Raw genomic sequence first — 25,939 nt, 5'->3', positions numbered from 1 at the left:
TTGGAGAAGAAGGAAGAGAGGAGCCAAGGCCGGCTTTTAAAGGCGGGAGGGGGCGGGGTGGCATGGAGGAGGGGCAAGGCAAAGGCGGCGCCGGGAGTCCGGCGCGGCCATGGGTGGCGGCGGCGGTGTAGGGCACGCTTGGGACTTCGTCCCGAGCTAGCAGACGAAAGTGCGGGCTTGCTGGGCCGGCTGGGCCGGGCGCGGCCCAGTTCGGTCGGTCCGATTTTTTTTATAGACAACAAAATTAAAATAAATAGCAAAATAAAAAATTATATATAGCATATTATATACCAAAATTTCCAGAAAAAGATTTTCTAAAACATGAACTATTTTTCAAGGGCAAATAAATTCCGCAAATTTTTTAATAAAGCAAACAGTACTATTGGTGCAATTAAATACCAAATAAAAATATTTTAAAATACCAAAATATTTTCAAATTTATTTCTCTCCATTTTTCTATTGTAGGGAATCATTTTACCCTATTTCCATATACTTTATTTTTGGGGAAAAATAACTCGAATAAGAACCAAATAACTCCAAATTGAAAGTGGGTTTCAAAATAACTTCAAAGGGATCAATTTGATTCTTTGAAACTTCCAACTCATATTTCATAGCATTTGAAGAAGTCATTTTATCTTTTCTCATGAAAATCATTGAGTTGCATAAAGTTTTTGGAGTTTGAAATATTATGAAATGGGATTCAAACCTTTTCCCAAAACCCTTTTCATTTATTTAAATGGAAGAAGTCATGTCATCTTCTCTCTAGGGTTTTGTATTTGAAAAGAATTTGAATTCATGGAGAGCAGAATGCAAAATGAAAGTTTGGGAAAGTCATTTCATTCCCTCTCATTCAACTTTCAAAAAGTTTCAAATTTCACTCAATTTCACACAAAAAATTACACAGGTAATCATTATCACTTAATTAATATAACATTCCAAAATTTAGAATTTTGGGATGTTGCAAACCTACCACCCTTAAAATGAATCTCGCCCTTGAGATTCGGAGAGGCTAGCAAGAAATAGGTTAGGTTCAGGGTCTTCTCAAAATCCATCTATCGTCACAGGGGGTCTGGGTGATCCCACCCTTAAAAACATGGTTACGGTTCCATGAAAACTCATGTCGTACATCCTTATTGTTGGCAGTGTCGATCTTCTCAGATTCTCTGGAAATTTCCTATTCTGGCTCTTCCGGTAGTGGCATAACCTTTTCCTCAATTCTTCTGTACTTTTATCTTGGTACGGTCCTCCTGTGACCGGGTCTTCTTAGTTGACGGGTCTGGCGCCAATACTAAACAACTATCGATATCTCTTGGTGTTAAACAATTTATGGTTTCTCCTGCATGAAATGAGTCTGGGCTTCATTCTCACCGTATGACCTACGATTGGCAACAGCTATCTTGTACAAGGGAAAATTCTCATACCATTCTAAGGTTTAATCAAGGTTTTGATCGTCGTCGCTGTACTATGGGTAAGTCACTCAGATTTACCATTCCATATAGCATGGCGAATAATAAGAGTAAGTCGGCATGGTGTTCAATCCATTCCGCACACAAATCATTACCTTGTATATGGTTTAGTCAATCTCGCATTCTAACACTCGGTCATCCTCACAAGCATTGCAGAATTTTTCTTGTCGACGAACTAAGTTCGGATAATCCATTGATTCTGCAAGCCAAACAAATATCTATCGTTTCTTCACACCCTTAGGTTTTGCGTAACTCCTATAAGATCGTCTATTGATAAAGGCATATCCTCTTCCAGGTTTTTTTTCCTTCAGTAAGAGTGTGCTTGCTTCTTGGCAGGTCCTGGAGCCTGTGGGTTATGGCCCATCTCATCACATCTATAGCTTTAACTCATCCTGGGATTACAATTTCTCCATATTACCAACATTATACCTCCTTTATATCCAATAGTACTTCATCCCTTCATATTCTTGGGGTATCCCACATATCAAGATAAAACTCATACTTATTTTGTCTGAAGTCCATTTCGTGGAATATCATTATCTTTTCCAGGGGTCAAGGGTCCTCACAGGGTACTACCACCCTTGAATTGCACAAATTCTTCCATAGACCATATTTCTCATATCCTCAAAAAATGGTCAAAATCCTTGTTCATAGATTAACAACTCATAAAATTCAATGTATGAAATCATGATACCCGAACTTTATTGGTTTCATGAACTTATTACAATCTCTTGCATTTCCATTACATGCCTCAACTCAACACCTCAATAATAAAAAGAAATGTTCCCACTACTACTATATTTTTTGTTGCAAACTCAACTATTTAGGACACACCTCCTTCTCTTTGGGACAACCTCTAGCAAAGTGCCTTGTTTCATTACAATGGAAACATATTACTTCTGACAAGTCTCGAGGTTTCCTTGTGATTACATAGCCTCCTTGGGTCCTCGTCTTCGCTTTTGGGCAATCGCTGAAGTAGTGTCCTGAATCTTTGCACCTGAAACATGTGATATGACGCAGGTTCTTCTTTGTAGAAATTGGGTTGCTCCTGGAATCCAATCTATTTCTCTTCCTGGACTTTTCCGTGCCAATCAGGGCACCTATTTCCTGTGGGTCATACTCCACTTCCACCATCAATAATGCTACTAGGTCCCCCTTTAGACAATTCTGGGTGATGTGTCCTTCTTCTCCACATGAATAGCATGTCTTGGTGCAGGGTTTAATTGGGTCTTCTTTGGGTGTGTCCTCCACCACTTCCTTCATCACAGGTTCTTCCAAAATTTCCACGAGGGCTCCTTTCATTGCTTCTTTCTTCTGCTGGATGGTTCTTTGTACCATCGGGTAAATATGACACTGAGAAGGGTAGTGGGTAGTCCCTTCACACAAGAAACAAGTAATCTGCCTAGTTGGGCATTCTTCATGATGTAGGCTGGAACCCTAATCGGCCGATCTTTCACGAAAGGAGCGGATCCAGCGATGAACATGAAGAACACGAGGAGGGAAACGAGGGAAAACACGTGGAAAACACGAGAGAAACACTAAACCAACAAGAAATAGTCACACATGTGCTAGATCCCCGAGTACATAAGAAATCACACGATCCACGGACAACTAAGGATGATACAAAGGTAACGATCTTCTCCGTGAGGAGCTGTTGAATCCACAAGGGGATCTTCCCATAACGGGGTCTTGAATCCAAAGGGATCTTCTCCGAAGAGGGGCCGCGGTCTCTCTCGTGGAGTAGATCCGATGTGGATGAGCAATTCTCTATCTCTAAATATGAGCTAAACGAATGCTAACCCTAGAAAGAGGAACGCGGAGGAGTATATATAGTCTAGGGGGTTAAAGGGGTACACGGGCCTTAGCCCTTCACTGTGTGCAGACGGGGGAGGCCAGACGTCCGGGCATCGGGCTGGATGTCCGGGCTTTCATGTGGGGTCAGATGTCCGGGCTGGAGAGGCCGGATGTCTGGGCTGGAGCGGCTAGCTTGTTACTATTGGGTTCGGAGGGGTCCAGATTTCCGGGCTGGAGGCCGGATATCCGGGTGCTCGGGAAGGGCCGGATGTCCAGGCTAGAGGGGCCGGATGTTCGGGGCCTGTAGGCGGTGGATGTTGAGCAGCTGTAGTGGACGATGCTCCAGGTGCCGGATGTCCGGGGTCACGGCCGGATGTCCGGGGCCTGGGAGGTGTTCTTGTCTCCTTCCATTGAGTCTCTTCATCCGTGGACTTGGGGACTTGTCCGTCTTCATGTGCATCTTCAGGAGGGTCGTCTTGGTGCCTAATCATGCACAACGTCTCGGACTTAGGTAGTAGCCATGTCTGGAGAGGATCATATGTAATATCACTAAGGAGAGAAGTCACATCAGTCTCGAGAGCTCTAGCTCTAGCTTGAGTCATGGGTCCTCTTGGCGCTTCTTGAGGCGATGGTAGGTCCATGGGGATGACCGTAGCATGCTCCGCATCATCTCCCCTCCCTTAGGGATGATCCGATCTCGGATCGAAATCCTCATCACCATGGTAGGGCGAGAGATCCTTGACGTTGAAGATGTCGCTCACGTAGTACTTGTTGCGCAGGAGGTCGATCTTGTAGGCGTTGTTGTTGTAGCGTTCAAGCACCTTAAAGGGACCATCCGCTCATGGGTGAAGTTTGGACTTGCGTTCGTGGTGGAAGCGGTCCTTGCGAAGGTGTAGCCACACAAGATCTCCAATGTTGAATACCATGGGGTGCTTGGTCGCAAGTCGTTGTACTTGGCGCTCGATGGTTTGGCTTGTATCTTCATGCACCTTTGATGTAGGGTAGAACTCTAATCGGCCGATCTTTCACGAAAGGATCGGATCCCGCGAAGAACACGAGGAACACAAGGAGGGAAACTAGGGAAATCACAAGGGGGAACACAAGAGGAACACTCAAACTAACAAGAACAAGTCACAAAAGTGCTAGATCCCCGAATACATAAGAGAAGATACATGATCCACAGACAATAAATGACGATACAAGGGTAGTCGGGCTTCTCTGTGAGGAGGTCTTGAGTTCTTCCCTAAAGAGGGGTCATGAATCCTCTTGGGGGATCTTCTCCGGTTGAGGCTCGAATCTCCGTGGAGAAGGTAACCAAGTGGATGAGCAAAGCTCTGACACAAACATGAGCTAAACCTTTGCTAACCCGAGAAAGTTGGGCGAGGTGGAGTATATATAGTCTAGGGGGAGAAGGGATACATAGGCCTTGGCACTTCACTGTGCGCAGACAAGGGGGGCCGGATGTCCAGGCTTTCAGGCGACGCCAGATGTTCGGGCTGGGGAGGCCGGATGCCCGGGCTGGAGTGGTGGCATTTGTTGCTCTCGGGTTCGGAGGGGCCTGATTTCCGGGCTGGCGGACGGATGTCCGGGGGCTCGGGAGAGGCCGGATGTCCGGGCTGTCGCGGCCGGATGTCCGAGGCCTTTAGCTTCTGGCGGCTGTGCTATTGTAGTGGACGACGCTCCAGGGGCCGGATGTCCGGGGTCATGGCCGATGTCCAGGGCCTGGGAGATGCTCTTGTCTCCTTTCGTTGGCTCTCCTCATCTGTGGTCTTGGGGACTTGTACATCTTCATGCGCATCTTCGGGAGGGTCCTCTTGGTGCCTAATCATGCACAACACCTCGGACTTAGGTAGTAGCCATGTCTCATGCATAGAAAGTGGAAGTTCGGAGAGGAGTGAGTTCACCTTATCTTCGATATCCTTGGCTTGGGCTCATGTCATTGGTCCAAGTGGTGTCGTTGGAGGTGTAGGTGTGTCCATGGGGATGATCTTGGTATGCTCCGCATCATCCCCCTCCCTTGGGGAAAATCCGTCCTCGGATCGAAATCCTCATCACCATGGTAGGGCGAGAGATCTTTCATGTTGAAGATGTCACTCACGGAGTACTTGTCACGAGGGATGTCCATCTTGTATGCGTTGTTGTTGTAGCGTGCAAGCACCTTGAATGGTCCATCCGTGCGTGGTCGAAGTTTGGACTTGTGTTCTTGGGGAAAGCGGTCCTTGCGAAGGTGTAGCCACACGAGTTCTCCAATGTTGAATATCATAGGGTGCTTGTTGACGTTGAGCTTGGTCACAAGGCGGTCTACTTGGCGCTCGATGGTGTTTCTTGTATCTTCATGCACCTTCTTGAGATGGGTCGCTCGTGCACTTGCGTCCAAATTGATGCGCTCTTGGAGTGGTAGAGGTAGAATATCCAATGGTGACAAAGGGTTGAATCCGTAGACGACCTCGAATGGGGACTTTCTGGTTGTTGAGTGTCTTGCTCGGTTGTAGGCGAACTCGGCGATAGGTAGGCAGTCCTCCCACTCCTTGATGTTCTTCTTGATAAGTACTCAAAGTAGAGCGGAGAGTCTGCGGTTGGTAACTTCCATTTGGCCGTCGGTTTGAACATGGTAAGCCGTGGAGAAGAGTAGCATGATTCCGAGCATGGTGCATAGGGTCTTCCAAAAGTAGCTAAGGAACTTGACCTTGCGGTCCGAGATGATAGTCTTTGGCACTCCATGTAGACGCAATATTTCCCTACAAAAGAGATTAGCAACATGTGAAGCATCGTCTATCTTGTGCAAGGAATAAAATGTGCCATTTTTGAGAAACGGTCCACAACGACAAATATTGAATCTTTCCCATTTCGAGTCCTAGGCAAACCAAGTACAAAGTCCATGCTAATGTCTTCCCATGGTTGGTATGGAATTGGTACATGCATATAGAGGCCATGAGATTGAGCTTTGGACTTAGCTTTGCGACATGTAGAGCATCGGTTGATGAAATGATTGACATCCCGAAACATCTTGGGCCAAAAGTAGTTCTTCGAGAGCGTGGCAAACGTCTTGTCACGTCCGGAATGTCCCATTAAGCCTCCTCCATGAGATTCCTGCAAAAGCAACAAACGAAGGGAAGACTCGGGGATGCAAAGTTTGTTAGGTCGCATAAGATATCGATCTTTGATGTAATAGCGTTCCCAAGATGTATGCGACAAACACTTGGCATAAGGAGTAGCAAAAGTTGCATCATGCTCATATAAGTCTTTGATATTCTTGAAGCCAATGACATCTAACTCAAGTTGTGTAACAAGCATGCATATGCGGGAAAGAGCATCCGGTACGATGTTTTCTTTACCCTTGATGTACTTGATGACATAAGGAACTTCAACGACTCCAACACCGTGTACCAAGCCTTCTACAAGCAACGTCGACAAGTTGAGTTCCAAGAGAGCTTCGTCAACTCCAAGTCATCCTCGTACTACAAGCAATTTCAATCCGAGAGCTTCATCATCATCAACCCCCACCGATGAGACCATCAAGACAAGTTCCTTCAAATGCTTCACGTGCGGAGGCCGAGGCCACAAGTCCTATGAGTGCACCAACAAGCGGACCTTGATCCTCAACGATGACGACACTTATGACTCAATGAGTGAAGAAGAAATTGACGCTCTTGAGCAAGTCGCCATGCACGATGAAGAGGAACAAGTCTTTTGCGATGAAGATTCAACTCCCGCTCTCGTTGTCTTCAAGGTCTTGACTCTCCAATATCACCAAGAAGAAGACCAACGATGCCACATCTTTCATACCAAGGCCGGCATAAATGGATGATCCGTCAAGGTCATCATCGATGGAGGGAGTTGTCATAATCTCGCAAGTGTAGAACTTTGCTCCAAGCTCGAATTGCCCAAGACGAAGAACCCACATCCATACAAAGTGCAATGGCTCAGCGACTCCGGCACTATCCAAGTCGAGCATCGAGTACAAGTCTCCTTCAAAATTGGCGCCTACGAAGACACTTTGGAGTGCAACGTTGTTCAAATGACCGTTTGCCACCTTCTCCTTGGACGCCCATGGCAATTTGATAGAGGAGTCAGCCACCATGGTTGAACGAACCACTACATCTTCAAGATGAAAGGAAAGGAGTACGTACTTTGCCCCATGTCTCCAAGCAAAGTGATCGCCGACAAGCAAGCCACCCATCATGGAGAGAATAGTGAGAGAGCGAGCCACCAAAAAGAGAGTGAGCGCCACAAGCCCAAATCGAGCACCTCCACGATGAGCGAAAAGAAAAACTTAGTTCTCTTTGCCACCAAAAGCGAGATAAGAGGAGTGTGCGAGAACCCATAGTGTCCTACACTATGTCCTTTTGTGCAACGACAACGCAACACAAACTAACACCTCTCGCACTCTACCTCTAGTGTTGTCTTCTCTTTTGCAAGAATTTCAAGATGTTTCCCCGACGAGCTACCTCCGGGACTACCTCCACTACGAGGCATCGAGCACCGCATCGACCTCATCCCAGGAGCACCCCTTCCGAACAAAGCTCCCTACCGTGTCAACCCCGAAGAAACCAAAGAAATACAAAGGCAAGTAAAGCATCTCATAGACCATGGACATGTGCGTGAAAGTTTGAGCCCTTGTGCCGTCCCAGTCATTCTTGTGCGAAAACGAGATGGTAGCTTTCGCATGTGCTACGATTGTAGACCTATAAATGCTATCACCGTTCGTTATAGGTATCCCATTCCACGCCTTTATGAACTTAGTGGTGCCACTATATTTTTGAAAATTGATCTTAAGAGTGCTTACTATCAAATCCGCATACAAGAGGGTGATGAATGGAAAACCGCTTTCAAAACCAAGTTTGGGTTATATGAGTGGTTAGTCATGCCTATGGGTCTATCGGAAGCACCGAGTACATTTATGCGTCTTTTGAATCATGTCTTTCACCTCCACATCGGTGTGTTTGTTGTTGTCTACTTCGATGGTATCCTTGTTTTTAGCAAGTCCCTCAAAGAGCATGACACCCATGTCCAAACCGTTTTACAAACTCTTCGAAAAGAGCATCTCTATGCTAATATGGAGAAATGCCTTTTTGGCGTTGATAAGCTTGTTTTCTTGGGTTTTGTTGTATTTTCTAAGGGTGTTCATGTAGATGAGTCCAAGATCAATGCTATTAAGACTTGGCCCCAACCAACCGACTTGCAACAAGTGCGTAGCTTTCTTGGCCTTGCGGGTTTCTATCGTCGCTTTGTGAAAGATTTTAGCACCATTGCTTCTCCTTTGCATGCTTTGAGCAAGAAGAATGCGCCTTTTGTTTGGGGACCATCCCAAGATACCGCTTTCAATGAGCTTAAGAATTTGCTTACTCATGCTCCCGTGCTTGCATTACCCAACTTTGACAAACCCTTTGAGATTCATTGCGATGCTAGTAGTAATGGCATAGGAGGTGTGTTAACGCAAGAGAAGCGCCCCATAGCTTACTTTAGTGAGCAAATTTTCGAATCACAACTCAATTACCCCATCTATGACAAAGAGCTATATGCTTAAGTACGTGTTTTGCATGAATGGGAACACTATCTTCGCCCTCATGAATTTATCATTCAAACTGATCATGAAACGCTCAAGTACCTTAAAGGCCAAACCATGTTAACAAGCATCATGCTAAATGGAGTGAATTTATTGAGTATTTTACTTATGTCATCAAGTACATTAAACATAAGTAAAATATTGTGGCGGATTCCCTTTCCCGCATATGCATGCTTGTTACTCAACTTGAGTTGAATGTCATTGGCTTTGAGCACATCAATGACTTGTATGAGCATGATCCCACTTTTGCTACTACTTATGCCAAATGTTTGATGCATACATCTTGGGAGCGAAATTACATCAAAGATGGGTATCTCATGAGAGCTAACAAGCTTTGCATCCCTGAGTCTTCTCTTCGTTTGTTGCTTTTGCAGGAATCTCATGGAGGAGGCTTAATGGGACATTTTGGACACGACAAGACAAGCTATGCTCTCAAAGAACTACGCCCAAGATGTTTCGTGACGTCAACCGCTTCACCAACCGATGCTCTACATGTCGCAAAGCTAAGTCTAAAGCTGAATCCCATGGCCTTTGCATGCCTCTACTAATTCCATATCAACCATGGGAAGATATTAGCATGGATTTTGTACTTGGATTGCCTAGGACTAGAAATGGAAAGGATTCGGTATTTGTCGTTGTGGACCGTTTCTCCAAGATGGCACATTTCATTACTTGCAACAAGATAGACGATGCTTCAGATGTTGCTAATCTCTTTGGTAGGGAAATATTGCGTCTTCATGGAGTGCCAAGGACGATTGTCTCGGACCGCGACGTCAAGTTCCTAAGCTACTTTTGGAAGACCCTATGCGCCAAGCTCGGAATCAAGCTACTATTCTCTCAAGTTCCTAAGCTACTTTTGGAAGACCCTATTCACCAAGCTCGGAATCAAGCTACAATTCTCCATGGCTTACCATCCTCAAACCGACGGCCAAACGGGGGTGACCAACCACACACTCTACGCTCTACTTCGAGTACTCATCAAGAAGAACATTAAGGAGTGGGAGGAGTGTCTATCTATCGCCGAGTTCGCCTACAACTGCGCAAGACACTCAACAACCGGCAAGTCCCCTTTCGAGGTCGTCTACGGATTCAACCCTTTGTCCCCATTGGACATTCTCCCTCTACCACTACAAGAGCGCATCAATATGGACACAAGTGCACGCATGAACCATCTCAATAAGGTTGATGCATAGCATCCCAAGATCATCCCCATGGACGCACCTACACCTCCAACGACACCACTTGGACCAATGACACGAGCCTGAGCCAAGGCTATCGAAGATAAGGTGAACTCACTCCTCTCCGAACTTCCACCTTGTATGCATGAGACATGGCTACTACCTAAGTCCGAGGTGTTGTGCATGATTAGGCACCAAGAGGACCCTCCCGAAGATGCGCATGAAGATGTACAAGTCCCCAAGTCCACAGATGAGGAGAACCAACGGAAGGAGCCAAGAGCATCTCTTAGGCCCCGGACATCCGGCCATGACACCGGACATCCGGCCCCTGGTGCGTCGTCCACTACAGCAACACAGCCGCCAGAAGCTACAAGCCCCGGACATCCGGCCGCGACAGCCCGGACATCCGGCCTCTCCTGAGCCCCTGGACATCTGGCCGCCAGCCCGGAAATCCGGCCCCTCCAAACCCGAGAGCAACAAATGCCACCACTCCAGCCCGGACATCCGGCCTCCCCAGCCCGGACATCCGGCGTCGCCTGAAAGCCCGGACATCCGGCCCGACTAGCCCCGACATCCGGCCTCCCCTGTCTGCACATAGTGAAGGGCCGAGGCCCGTGTATCCCTTCTCCCCCTAGACTATATATACTCCACCTCGCGCAACTTTCTAGGGTTAGCAAAGGTTTAGCTCATGTTTGTGTGAGAGCTTTGCTCATCCACTTGGTTACCTTCTCCACAGAGATTCAAGCCTCCACCGGAGAAGATCCCCCAAGCGGATTCAAGTCCGCTCTTTAGGGAAGAACTCAAGACCTCCTCATGGAGAAGACTGGCTACCCTTGTATCGTCCATAGTTGTTTGTGGATCGTGTATCTTCTCTTATGTATTCGAGGATCTAGCACTTCTGTGACTTGTTCGTGTTAGTTTGAGTGTTCCTCTTGTGTTTCCCCTTGTGATTTCCCTAGTTTCCCTCCTTGTGTTCCTCGTGTTCTTCGCGGGATCCGCTCCTTTTGTGAAAGATCGGCCGATTAGGGTTCTACCCTACATCATCTTGTTATCTAGAGCCACGTTGGTCACGATTTCGGAGCCTCCCCGTTGTGTTTCTAGCCTTGTTTTGTTGTTTTTCATCCTAATTCGAAAATTCCCCACCAAAAATAGCCCCAAATTTTTTTGTGATTTGTTGGTGTGTTGAGATTTTGTTGGTTATGATCCGTGGATTTGCTTTGTTTTGAGTGGATCTAGCTTCCCATCCATTCTCCCCCAATTTCCATCCACAAATTCCTCAGAATTTTGCCCGGATTTGACCTCTCCACGCGGTGTTCATCCCGTTCATCCCCGGATCCAGAGCCCGGACATCCGGCCCGTCAAGCCCGGACATCCGGCCTTCCACCCGGACATCCGACCCCTGGAAGCAACATCTCCATCCACCGCCCCGTTTTTCGTCCATTTTTCGCCAAATTTTGTTCCAGTGCCCACCATATACCACATATACTTCTGCATACCTCCACCACTTCTGCATAACCCAACCATTTTGGACCATTTCGCTCTCCGACACATTTGCTACTTCGAGGTTTGAGGATTTGAGTTGCGGTACCGTATCCTTTTGTGTTTCGGCTATCTACGTATGGTTCCACATCGACATCACCGCCGCTCATCTTCACCAGGGACGCGTCCTACATCATCACCGCCGTCCTACATTGTCATCAACAACGACCACCTCGACTATACCTTGGTATTCGTGCCACCATTTTGACACCATACCGGAAGCAAGACCGGTAATCTCATCTTGGTTTTGGACATATCACTCTTCCATTACATTGATAGCCATTATAGCCTTACTCCTTTGCGTTGCTTACCCATCGAGACTAGCCATTGAGTATTGCCAGCAACAAGACTTGTGCACATTTGTGATCATACTTCTCATATCATACATATATTATTGTTGCATATATTGGTATCATCTCTTGTGTCACAAAGTTGTCATTGCATACTCACTTGCTATATCGGTTCGTCAAGCATTGCATGAGAAAAGAGCTCAAACATCAAAGAGCCAAACAAGCTTTTAAGCAAAGAGGAAAGATAAGCAAAGAAATTTTAAGCAAGAACAATAGCATCATACAAAATTAAGATTTTCATCCTCGATCATCTTGGATCATATCATAGAAACACCTTGCATAGAGCATACTTGGGATAGATGTCGTTGCATTTTTGCTAAGTAGGTTGTGCACAATTTCTTGTATCCGCCTATTGTGCAATCGTGCTAGCGTCTCTCTAGTGTTGTGAAACAATAGAATTTTTGTGGATTCCACATTTTGGCTCACCCTTGGTTGCACGACCCCACTTATCTTTTTGCGTGTGTGTTTACGTGTACCTTATATGCTTGGTCTACTTGTTACATTGCATCTAGTGAATCTTTTCCAACATTATTGAAGCTCACTTACAATTGCATCAAATTTTGTGCCACCATCCTAACCAAGCTCCACCAAAAGCTTTTACTTGTGTAGGTGTGAGAAACCGACAAGAGGTAGTACCAATTGTGCTATTTCCTTGTCCTACATTGGAGTGATCCTCGATCCACTTTCAACTTCGGTCAAGGTACATTTGGTACTCGTTCTTCTCTTTCTACCACTCACATTTGTCTTGGAATGATGGATAGGACACGTACTTCTACCAACCCACTCTTCATGGAGCAAGACGCCGACATGAACTCTTTCGTCACCAAGAGTCACCTCTTTGGTGCACAACGTGCTTTGCATCAAGAGCAACAAGCTATGAGTGAACGCATCGACAACCTTGCTGCCGACTTGCGACTTTCCAAGCAATGTACAAGAGACTACTTAGACCACAAGCTCGACGATCACAAGCAAGAGAATGACGCAAGGATGGACGAGATTCGCGCTTTATTGCTCAACCGCTCGTCTTCCACTTCAAGACGGAGCCACTCAAGCCGACACTCCTACTTCACACTCTCCGGCTCAAGTACACCAACATCGAAAACTCTTCGCCGAGCCGAGCGCAAAGATCGTCAAGCAAGCCACAATCCCCTACGCGACACCGACTGTCAAGAGCGCCGACAACGTCAAACTCAAGAGACCTTTGCGCTAGCTCGAGAACGGCAGCGACAACGACAACATGAAGAGGAAGAGCGAGCGCGTCTACACCAAGATGCTCAAGATGCCGAGGCAGAACGTCAAGAACAACAACTCCATGATGCTCAATCACTTGCGGTGCAACAAGCTCTACGCGATTCAAGTCGAGACGTAGCCGACCGAGGCCGACAAGCCCGTGAACAAGAGGAAGCACTTCGCGAAGAAATTCAAGAACGGAGATTTCAAGCTCGCGTGTATCGTCAAGTTCCTCCTCGAGCTAGACAAGCTCCTCCACAAGCACGTCAAGAACAGCAAGTTCCTCAAGATCATGAAGACAATGGAGATCGTCCACAACAAGAGAAACAATAGGTTGAATACCCTCCGCGCCAAGAGCACCATGAGTTGAACAATCATCAACAACATGGGCGTCATCATCCCTGACCCCAACACAATGAATAGCAACGCTATGGCAAGCTCAAGTTCACCATGCCCAAGTTCAACGGAAGCAACGATCCCGAAGAGTACCTTTCATGGGCATTGAAAGTTGACAAGATCTTCCGTTTGCACAATTATGAAGAAGAGAAGAATATCACGATGGCATCCCTTGAGTTCCAAGACTATGTGCTCATTTGGTGGGAACAAATCATAGAGCGCTAAGAGGCAAGAGGTGAACCACCCATCACTACTTGGGTGCAAATGAAGGATTTCATGAGAGCACGCTTTGTACCTACCTACTACAACCGCGACCTCTTCAAGAAACTCCAACAACTCAAGCAAGGAACCAAGAGCGTTGAAGAGTACTACAAGGAGATGGAGATTGCAATGATATGAGCCAATGTCACGGAAGATGATGAGCAAACAATGGCACGTTTCTTGAATGGACTCAATCATCCCATCAAGAAGATCGCCGACTTCCAACCATACTCCAATCTCTTTGAGCTCATGCACCAAGCTACCAAAGCGAAATGCCAAGTGCAAGATGATTTCAAGTATGCCAAGTTCTCATCCAAGTCCTACGACTTCTCCAACAACCAAGCTTCAACGAGTCCAGCACCGACTACAAAGCCTTCTACTACCAACATCGACTAGTCGAGTTCCAAGAAAGCTTCGTCAACTACAAGTCGTCCTACTACGAGCAACTTCAAGCCGAGAGCTTCATCATTATCAACCCCAACCGATGAGACCGTCAAGACGAGTTCCTTCAAGTGTTACACTTGCGGAGGCCGAGGCCACAAGTACTATGAGTGCACCAACAAGCGAACCATGGTCTTCCACAATGATGGCAATTATGACTCCATGAGTGACGGCGAAATGGAAGCCCTTGAGCAAATCGCCATGCACCGCCAAGTGAACAATGAAGAAGAACAAGTCTTTTGCGATGAAGATTCAAGTCCCGCCCTTGTTTTGTCCAAGGTTTTGACTCTCCAACATCACCAAGAAGAAGACCAACGATCCCACATATTCCACACCAAGGCCGGCATCAATGGACGATCCGTCAAGGTCATCATCGATGGAGGGAGTTTTCACAATCTCGCAAGCGAAGAACTTTGCTCCAAGCTCCAATTGCCCAAGACGAAGCATCCACATCCATACAAAGTGCAATGGATTAGTGACTCCGGCACCATCCAAGTCAAGCACCGAGTACAAGTCTCCTTCAAAATCGGCGCCTACAAAGACACCTTGGAGAGCGACGTCGTTCTAATGACCGTTTGCCATCTTCTCCTTGGACGCCCATGGCAATTAGATAGAGGAGTCGTCCACAACGGCCGAACGAACCACTACATCTTTGAGATGAAGGGCAAGGAGTACGTCCTCCGTCCAATGTCGCCAAGTCAAGTGATCGCTAACAAGCCAGCCACCCATCGTGGAGATCATAGTGAGAGAGAGCCGCCATAATGAGAGTGAGCGCCACAAGCACAAATTGAACACCTCCACGATGAGCGAAAATAAGAACCTAGTCCTATTTGCCACCAAAAGTGAGATAAGATGAGTGTGTGAGAATCCATCTAGTGTCCTACACTACGTCCTCATGTGCAAGGACAACGCACCACAAACTAACACTTCTCACACTCTTCTTGTAGTGTTGTCTTCTCTTTTGTAGGAATTTCAAGATGTTTTCCCCGATGAACTACCTCCGGGTCTACCTCCTCTACGAGGCATTGAGCACCGAATCGACCTCATCAACGGAGCACCTCTTCCGAACAAAGCTCCATACCGCGTTAGCCCCGAAGAAACCAAATAAATAGAAAGGCAAGTAAAGCATCTCATAGACCATGGACATGTGCGTGAAAGTTTGAGCCCTTGTGCCGTCCCGGTCATTCTTCTACCAAAACGTGACAGTAGCTTTTGCATGTGCTCCGATTGTAGACCTATAAACACTATCACCGTTCGCTATAGGTATCCCATTCCATGCCTAGATGATATGCTTGATGAGTTAGTGGTGCCAGTATCTTTTCCAAATTTGATCTTAAGAGTGGTTACTATCAAATCCTCATACAAGAGGGTGATGAATGGAAAACCGCCTTCAAAACCATGTTTGGTTTGTATGAGTGGTTAGTCATGCCTATGGGTCTCTCGGAGGCACCTTGCACTTTTATGCGCCTTATGAATCATGTCTTTCGCCCTTACATTGGTATATTTGTTGTGTTTTACTTCGATGACATTCTTGTGTTTACCAAATCTATCAAAGATCATGTCACCCATGTCCGCACCGTTTTGCAAACTCTTAGAAAAGAGCGCCTCTATGCTAATATGGAGAAATGCCTTTTTGGTGTTGATAATCTCGTTTTCTTGGGTTTTGTTGTTTCCTCTAAGGGTGTTCATGTTGATGAGTAGAAGATCAATGCTATTAAGACTTGGCCGCAACCAGCCATCTTGCATCAAGTGCGTAGTTTTCTTGGCCTTGCGGGTTTCTATCGTCGCTTTGTGAAGGATTTTAGCACCATTGCTTCGCCTTTGCATGCTTTGAGCAAGAAGAATGCGCCTTTTGTTTGGGAACCATCCCAAGATACCGCATTCAATGAGCTTAAGAATTTGCTTACTCATGCTCCCGTGCTTGCTTTACCCAACTTTGACAAGCCTTTTGAGATTCATTGTGATTCTAGTGGTAATGGCATAGGAGGTGTGTTAACGCAAGAGAAGCGCCCCATAGCTTACTTTAGTGAGAAACTTTCCGGAGCGCAACTCAATTACCCCATCTATGACAAAGAGCTATATTCTTTAGTCCGCGTTTTGCATGAATGGGAACATTACCTTTGTCCCCATGAGTTTATCATTCATACCGATCATGAGACTCTCAAGTATCTTAAGGGTCAAACCAAGTTGAACAAGCGTCATGCTAAATGGAGTGAATTTATTAGAGAAGCCGTAGGACTTGGATGAGAACTTGGCATACTTGAAATCGTCTTGCACTTGACGTTCCGCTTTTGTAGCTTGATGCACGAGCTCGATGAGGTTTGAGTATGGTTGGAAGTCGGCGATCTTCTTGACAGGATGGTTGAGTCCATTCAAGAAATGTGCCATAGTTTGCTCATCATCTTCTGTGATGTTGGCTCTTATCATGGCAATCTCCATCTCCTTGTAGTACTCTTCAACGCTCTTGGTTCCTTGCTTGAGTAGTGGAAGTTTCCTGAAGAGGTCGCCGTTGTAGTAGGTAGGCACAAAGAGCTCTCTCATGACATCCTTCATTTGTGCCCAAGTAGTGATGGGTGGTTCACCTCTTGCCTCACGGCGCTCGGTGACTTGTTCCCACCAAATGAGGACATAGTCTTGGAACTCAAGGGATGCCATCACGATGTTCTTCTCTTCTTCATAGTTGTGCAAGCGAAGGTTTTGTCGACCTTCAATGCCCATGAAAGGTACTCTTCGGGGTCGTTGCTTCCATTGAACTTGGGCATGGTGAACTTTAGCTTGCCGTAGCGTTCATTGTGTTGGGGTCGTGGATGATGACGTCCATGTTGTTGATGATTGTCAAGCTCATGTTGCTCTTGGTGAGGAGGGTTTTCAACCTCGTGTTGCTCTTGTCATGGAGGATTTACATTGTCTTCATGCTCTTGTTGACCTTGATGTTCTTGGCGAGCTTGTGGAGGAGCTTGTCGAGCTCGAGGAGGAACTTGAGGAACTTGACGATGCACGCGAGCTTGAAATCTTCTTTCATTGGCTTCTTCACGAAGTGCTTCTTCATGTTCACGAGCTTGTCGGCCACGGTTGGCTATGGCTCTACTTGCATCTTGGAGGGCTTGTTGCGCCTCAAGTGCTTGAGCATCTCGCAGTTGTTACTCTTGACGTTGTGCCTCGGCATCTTGTGCTTCTTGGTGTATACGCGCTCGCTCTTCCTCTTCATGCTGGCGTTGTTGTTGCCGCTCTCATGCTAGAAAAAAGCCTCTTGGGTTTGACGTCGTCGGTGCTCTTGAGAGTTGGTGTCGTGTAGAGGATTGAGGCTTGCTTGACGATCGTTGCGTGTGGCCCGTCGAGGAGTGTTCGATGTCGATGTACTTGAGCCGGAAAGGGTGAAGTCGGAGTGTTGCCTTGAGCGGCTCCTTCTTGATGAAGACGAAGTGGAAGAAGAGCGGTTGAGCAACAAAGCGCGAGTCTCGTCTATTCTTGCATCGTTCTCTTGCTTGTGATCATTGAGCTTGTGGTCAAGGTAGTCCCTTGTACGTTGCTCGGAGAGTCGTAAGTCGGCAGCGAGGTTGTCGATGCGTTCACTCATTGCTTGTTGCTCTTGATGCAAAGCATGTTGTGCACCAAAGAGGTGGCTCTTCGTGACGTAGGAGTTCATATTGTCGTCGTGCTCAATGAACAGTGGGTTGATAGAACTACTTGGCCTATCCATCATTCCAAGAGAAAAATGTGAGTGGTAGAAAGAGAAGAACGAATACCAAATGTACCTTGACCGAAGTTGAAGGTGGATCAATGATCACTCCAATGTGGACATGGAAATAGCACAATTGGTACCAATTCTTGTCGGTTTCTGACACCTACACAAGTAAAAGCTTATGGTGGAGCTTGGTTAGGATGGTGGCACAAAATTTAATACAATTGTAAGTGAGCTTCAATAATGTTGGAAAAGATTCGCAAGTTCGCAATGTAACAAGTAGACCAAGCAATATAAGGTACACGGAAACACACACGCAAAAAGATAAGTGTGGTCGTGCAACCAAGGATGAGCCAAAATGTGGAATCCACAAAAATGCTCTAGTTGCACAACACTAGAGAGACGCTAGCACGATTGCACAATAGGCGGATACAAAGACTTGTGCACAACCTACTAAGCAAAAATGCAACGACTTCTATCCCAAGTATGCTCTTTGCAAGGTGTTTCTATGATATTATCCAAGATGATCTAGTATGACAATCTTAATGTTGTATGATGCGATGGTTCTTGCTTAAAAGCTCTTTGCTTATCTTTCCCTCTTTCTTAAAAGCTTGTTTGTCTCTTTGTTGTTTGAGCTCTTTTCTCATGCAATGCTTCATGAACCAAGATAGCAATTGTGTATGCGATGACAACCTTGTGACATAAGAGATTATACCAAGATATGCAACAATGATGTGTGTATGCTATGGGAAGTATGATCACTAACGTGCACAAGTCTCGTTGCCGGCAATACTCAATGGCTAGTCTCGATGGGTAAGCGACGCAAAGGAGTAAGGCTATGATGGCTATCAATGTAATGGCAAGAATGATATGTCCAATACCAAGGTGAGGTTACCGTTTCTACGGTTCCTCGTCCGTAATCAAGAACGGATGATGGTGATCCAATGAGTGTCAGGACTACCAAGATGTATTCGAGGTGGTCGTTGTTGATGGCGCGTCCGTGGCGAAGATGAGCGGCACTGATGTTGATGTCAAACCGTACCTAAATACCCGAAACACAAGTAGGATACAGAATCGCAAATCAAATTCTCAAAGCAAAATTGGACCAAAATTGTCAGAGTTGGTTTTGGTAAGCGGTGCTGATGTATGTGGTATATGGAGGTGCTATGCGAAACTGGTGGTGGTATACGGAAGTATATGTGGGCACCAGAACAAAATTTGGCAAAATATGGACGGAAAACGGGCGGTGGAGAGGAAGTGATGCTGCCACGGGCTGGATGTCCAGGGTGCCGGATGTCCGGGCTGTCGGGCCGGATGTCCGGGATCTAGATCCGGAGACGAATAGGATGAACACCATGTGGAGAGGTCAAATCCAGGCAAAATTCGGAGAAATTTGTGGATGGAAAATGGGGAAAAGTGGGTGGAAGGCTAGAGCTACTTGCAACACACGAAATCCGCGGATCAAATCCAACAAAACTTCATCACACCAACAAATCACAAAAAAATTGGGGGCTATTTTTGTGGGGAATTTTCGAATTAGGGACAAAATCAACAAAAACTAGGCTAGAAACACAACGGGAGGCTCCGAAATCATGATCAACGTGGCTCTAATACCAAGATGATGTAGGGTAGAACCCTAATCGGCTGATCTTTCACGAAAGGAGCGGATCCCATGTTGAACACGAAGAACACGAGGAGGGAAAGGAGGGAAAACACGAGAGAAACACTAAACCAATAAGAAATAGTCACACATGTGCTAGATCCTCGAGTAGATAAGAAATCACACGATCCACGGAAAACTAAGGATGATTCAAAGGTAATGGTCTTCTCCGTGAGGAGGTCTTGAATCCACAAGGGGATCTTCTCCAAAGAGGGGCTGCGGTCTCTCTCATGGAGTAGATCCGATGTGGATGAGCAATGCTCTATCTCTAAATATGAGCTAAACCAATGCTAACCATAGAAAGAGGAACGAGGAGGAGTATATATAGTATAGGGGGATTGAAGGGGTACACGGGCCTCGGCCCTTCACTATGCGCAGACAGGGGAGGCCGGACGTCCGGGCTTGAGAGGTCGGACGTCCAGGCTGGAGCGGCTGGCTTGTTGCTCTCGGGTTCGGAGGGGTCCGGATTTCCGTGCTGGAGGCCGGATATCCGGGAGCTCGGTAAGGGTCGGATGTACGGGCTGGCGGGGCCGGATGTCCGGGGCCTGTAGGCGCTTGGAGGTTGAGCAGTTGTAGTGGAGGACGCTCCAGGGGCCGGATGTCCGGGGTCACAACCGGATGTCCGGGGCCTGGGAGGTGTTCTTGTCTCCTTTCGTTGAGTCTCTTCATCCGTGGACTTGGGGACCTGTCCGTCTTCACGTGCATCTTTGGGAGGGTCCTCTTGGTGCCTAATCACGCACAACGTCTCAGACTTAGGTAGTAGCCATGTCTCGAGAGGATCATATGTAATATCACTAAGGAGAGAAGTCACCTCGGTCTCGAGAGCTCTAGCTCTAGCTTGAGTCATGGGTCCTCTTGGCGCTTCGTGAGACGTTGGTAGGTCCATGGGGATGACCGTAGGATGCTCTGCATCACTTCATCTAAGTGACTTTCTTCACAATGAGGGCATTCATCCTTGTGTTCTTTATGGTTGTGTCCTATTTCTTCACAAAGCTTGCATGCACAAGGTTTCTTCATATCATTTCAATAAGGCTTCAATTTCTGGGACACAAGTCAAGATCTTAGCACATTCAACTTAAATTCTTCCCAAGTGGTTACTCTTTGCCATCCATTGATGGTTTGGTACATCCTCCACCAAGTAGCAACACCTCTTTCAAAGCACTAAAGAGCATGCTGGGGCCACATCCTTTCTGGGTATAGTGTTATTCTTCATGTGATCTTCCATGTTCTGAATCCATCGGTCCGTCTCCAATTGAGTCATCGGTCCTGAAAATATGAGTTCATCCATTCATCCTCTATTGGTTCCAAGGGGTTTGGGGTGAGATAAGAGAGACAGGGAGGGATACACACAATACAAACAATAGTTTTGAAGAGACATATTTTATTTTGTGGCTCTCAAAAAAACATAAAACAAATGACAGCTCACAATCATCGCATCTAACATAAGTATATAACAGGGGTTTGGTCTTCTTTTGATCATGCCTGTTGATCTTCTCAAGTTCTTCTGCCAGGGCATTTCTGTTGATGCGAAGTCTCTCATGTCGTCCTTTAATATTCTGGAGTTGCGTTCCAAACCTATGGGTTTCACCTTCATTGGCATGAACTATGGTCCTACTGTCCCTCAATTCCTGACGAATCTTCGGTATCTCGAGGGTTTTCTCCTCCAGCTTGGCTACTTTTAGCTTCTGGGTCTTGAGTTCTTCACGAAGTGCTTCCTTGTCAAATACAGATTCCTGAAGGTCTGATGCGGAGCATCCCAAGATCATCCCCATGGACACACCCACACCTCCAACGGCACCACTCGGACCAATGACACGAGCCCGAGCCAAAGCTATCGAAGATAAGGTGAACTCACTTCTCTCCGAACTTCCACTTTCTATGCATGAGACATGGCTACTACTTAAGTCCGAGATGTTGTGCATGATTAGGTACCAAGAGGGTCCTCCCGAAGATACGCATGAAGACGGACAAGTCCCCAAGTCCACGGATGAGGAGAACCAACGGAAGGAGCCAAGAACATCTCCCAGGCCCGGACATCCGGCCCCTGGAACGCCTTCCTCTACAGCTGCTGAACCACCAAGTACCTACAGGCCCCGGACATCCGGCCCCGCAATCCCGGACATCTGGCACTTCCCGAGGTCCCGGATATCCGCCCCCCTGCCCGAAAATCCGGACCCCCCGAGCCCGAGAGCAACATGGCCAGCTTCACCTGCCCGGACATCCGGCCTCCACAGCCCAGACATCTGGCCCTCCACGAACGACCGGACATCCGGCCCAACACCTGGATGTCCGACCTCCCTGTCTGCGAACAGTAAAGGGCCGAGGCCCGTGTACCCCTTCTACCCCCTAGACTATATATACTCTATCCCGTACAACTTTCTAGGGTTAGCGTTGGTTTAGCTCATACTTAGAGATAGAGCTTCGCTCATCCATCCGGAACTATTCCACGGGAGAGACTGCAGCCCCTCTTCAGAGAAGATCCACTTGGATTCAAGACCTCCTCGCGGAGAAGATCCCCTCGTGGATACAAGACCTCCTCACGGAGAAGAACCGGCTACCTTTTGTATCGTCCATAGTTGATTGTGGATCGTGTATCTTACTTTATGTACTCGAGGATCTAGTGCATGTGTAACTTGTTCTTGTTGGTTGAGTGATTCTCTTGTGTTTCCCCTTGTGTTTCCCTCTTCTTCCCCTCGTGTTCCTCGTGTTCTTCACGGGATCCGCTCCTTTCGTGAAAGATCGGGCGATTAGGGTTCTACCCTACATCATCTTGTTATCTAGAGCCACGTTGGTCACGATTTCGGAGCCTCCCCATTGTGTTTCTAGCCTTGTTTTGTTGTTTTTCATCCTAATTCGAAAATTCCCCACCAAAAATAGCCCCAAATGTTTTTTGTGATTTGTTGGTGTGTTGAGATTTTGTTGGTTTGGATCCGTGGAGCTTTGTTTTGAGTGGATCTAGCTTCCAATCCTTTTTCCACCAATTTCCTTCCACAAATTCCTCCGAAATTTTGCCCGGATTTAACCTCCCCACGAGGTGTTCATCCTTTTCGTCCCCGGATTCAGAGCCTGGACATCCGGCCCATAAAGCCCGGACATCCGACCCCACCCGGACATCCGGCCCCTGGCAGCAACATCTTCATCCACCGCCCTGTTTTTCCACCCAATTTCCATGAAATTTTGTTCCGGTGCCCACCATATACCATATATACTTCCGCATACCTCCACCACTTCCGCATAACACAACCATTTTTGGACCGTTTCGCTCTCCGACACAATTGCTACTTCGAGGTTTGAGAATTTGAGTTGCGGTACCGTATCCTTTTGTGTTTCGGCTATCTAGGTACGGTTCGACATCGACATCACCACTGCTCATCTTTGCCACGGACGTGTCCTACATCATCATCAACAATGACCACCTCGACTACGACTTGGTATTCGTGCCACCATTTTGACACCATACCGGAAGCAAGACCGGTAACCTCATCTTGGTATTGGACATATCATTCTTGCCATTACATTGATAGCCATTATAGCCTTACTCCTTTGCGTTGCTTACCCATCGAGAATAGCTATTGAGTATTGCCGGCAACAAGACTTGTGCACATTAGTGATCATACTTCCAATAGCATACATACATCATTGTTGCATATATTGGTATCTTCTCTTGTGTCACAAAGTTGTCATCGCATACTCATTTGCTATCTTGGTTCGTCAAGCATTGCATGCGAAAAGAGCTCAAACATCAAATAGCCAAACAAGCTTTTAAGCAAAGAGGAAAGATATGCAAAGAGCTTTTAAGCAAGAACCATAGCATCTTACAACATTAAGATTGTCATACTCGATCATCTTGGATCATATCATAGCAACACCTTACATAGAACATATTTGGGATAGAAGTCGTTGCATTTTTCCTAAGTAGGTTGTGCAAAAGTTCTTGTATCCGCCTATTGTGCAATCGTGCTAGCGTCTCTCTAGAGTTGTGCAACAAGAGCATTTTTGTGGCTTCCACATTTTGGCTCACCCTTGGTTGCACAACCCCAGTTATCTTTTTGCGCATGTGTTTCCGTGTAGCTTATATGCTTGGTCTAATTGTTACATTGCATCTTGCGAATCTTTTCCAACATTATTGAAGCTCACTTACAATTGCATCAAATTTTGTGCCACTATCCTAACCAAGCTCCACCAAAAGCTTTTACTTGTGTAGGTGTGAGAAACCGACAAGAACTCGTACCAATTGTGCTATTTCCTTGTCCTACATTGGAGTGATCCTCGATCCACTTTCAACTTCGGTCAAGGTACATTTGGTACTCGTTCTTCTCTTTCTACCACTCACATTTGTCTTGGAATGATGGATAGGCCAAGTACCTCTACCAACCCACTCTTCATGGAGCAAGATGACGACATGAACTCCTTCGTCACCAAGAGCCACCTGTTTGGTGCACAACGTGATTTGCATCAAGAGCAAAAAGCTATGAGTGAACGCATCGACAACCTTGCCGCCAACTTGCGACTTTCCGAGCAACGTACAAGGGACTACAACGACCACAAGCTCGACGATCACAAGCAAGATAATGATGCAAGGATGGACGAAATTCGTGCTTTGTTGCTCAACAGCTCATCGTCCACTTCAAGAAGGAGCCGTTCAAGCCGCCATTCCGATTTGACCCTCTCCGGCTCAAGTACACCGACATCGAACACTCTTCGTCGAGCAGCGTGCACCGACCTTCAAGCAAGCCTCAATCCCCTACAAGACACCAACTCTCTAGAGCACCGGTGACGTCAAAATCAAGAAGCCTTTGCGCTAGCATGAGAACGGCAACGACAACGCCAACATGAAGAGGATGAGCAAGCGCGTCTACAACAACATGCACAAGATGTCGAGGAACAACGTCAAGAACAACAACTCCGTGACGCTCAAGCACTTGCGGCGCAACAAGCTTTACACTATTCGAGTCGAGCCGTTGCCGACCGAGGCCGTCAAGTCCGTGAACAAGAGGACGCACATCGCGAAGAAATCCAAGAACAAAGATTTCACGCTCGTGTGCATCGTCAAGTTCCTCTTAGAGCTCGCGAAGATCCTCCACAAGCTCGCCAACACCATCAATTTCATCGAGAGCATGAGGACAATGGAAATCCTCCACGACAAGAGCAACATGAGGATAACAACCCTCAGCGCCAAGAGCACCACGAGCTGAACAATCATCTACAACATCGGCGTCATCATCCCCAACCCCAACACAATGAAGAGCAACGCTACGGCAAGCTCAAGTTCACCATGCCCAAGTTCAACGGAAGCAACGATCCCGAAGAATACCTTTCATGGGCATTGAAGGTTGACAAGATCTTCCGTTTGCACAATTTTGAAGAAGAGAAGAAGGTCGCGATGGCATCCCTTGAGTTCCAAGATTATGTCCTCATTTGGTGGGAACAAATCATAGAGCGCCGAGAGGCAAGAGGTGAACCACCCATCACTACTTGGGCGCAAATGAAGGATGTCATGAGAGCACGCTTCGTACCTACCTACTACAACCGCGACCTCTTCAAGAAACTCCAAGACCTCAAGCAAGGAACAAAGAGAGTTGAAGAATACTACAAGGATATGGGGATTGCAATGATAAGAGCCAATGTCACGGAAGATGATGAGCAAACAATAGCACGTTTCTTGAACGGACTCAATCACCCTATCAAGAAGATCGCTGACTTCCAACCATACTCAAATCTCATCGAGCTAGTGCACCAAGCTACCAAAGCGGAACGCCAAGTGCAAGATGATTTCAAGTATGCCAAGTTCTCATCCTAGTCCTACGGCTTCTCCAATAACCAAGCTTCAACGACTCCAACACCGACTACAAGACCTTCTACTTCCAACATCGACAAGTCGACTTCCAAGAAAGCTTCGTCTACTACAAGCCATCCTCCTATTAGCAACTTCAAGCCAAGAGCTTCATCATCATCAACCCCAACCGATGAGACCGTCAAGACGAGTTCCTTCAAGTGTTTCACTTGCGGAGGCCGAGGCCACAAGTCCTACGAGTGCACCAACAAGCGAACCATGGTCTTCCACGAAGATGGAACTTATGACTCCATGAGCGAAGGCGAAATGGAAGCCCTCAAGCAAGTCGCCATGCACCGCCAAGTGAACAATGAAGAGGAACAAGTCTTTTGTGATGAAGACTCAAGTCCCACACTTGTTGTCTCCAAAGTCTTGACTCTCCAACATCACCAAGAAGAAGACCAACGATGTCACATATTCCACACCAAGGCCGGCATCAATGGACGATCCGTCAAGGTCATCATCGATGGAGGGAGTTGTCATAATCTTGCAAGTGAAGAACTTTGCTCCAAGCTTCAATTGCCCAAGACGAAGCATCCACAT

The sequence above is a fragment of the Triticum urartu genome, chromosome 7A (genome assembly GCF_056163025.1).
Source record: "Triticum urartu cultivar PI428250 chromosome 7A, HENAU_Tu73, whole genome shotgun sequence".
Lineage (NCBI taxonomy): Eukaryota > Viridiplantae > Streptophyta > Magnoliopsida > Poales > Poaceae > Triticum > Triticum urartu.
This window is presented reverse-complemented; position numbering follows the sequence as displayed.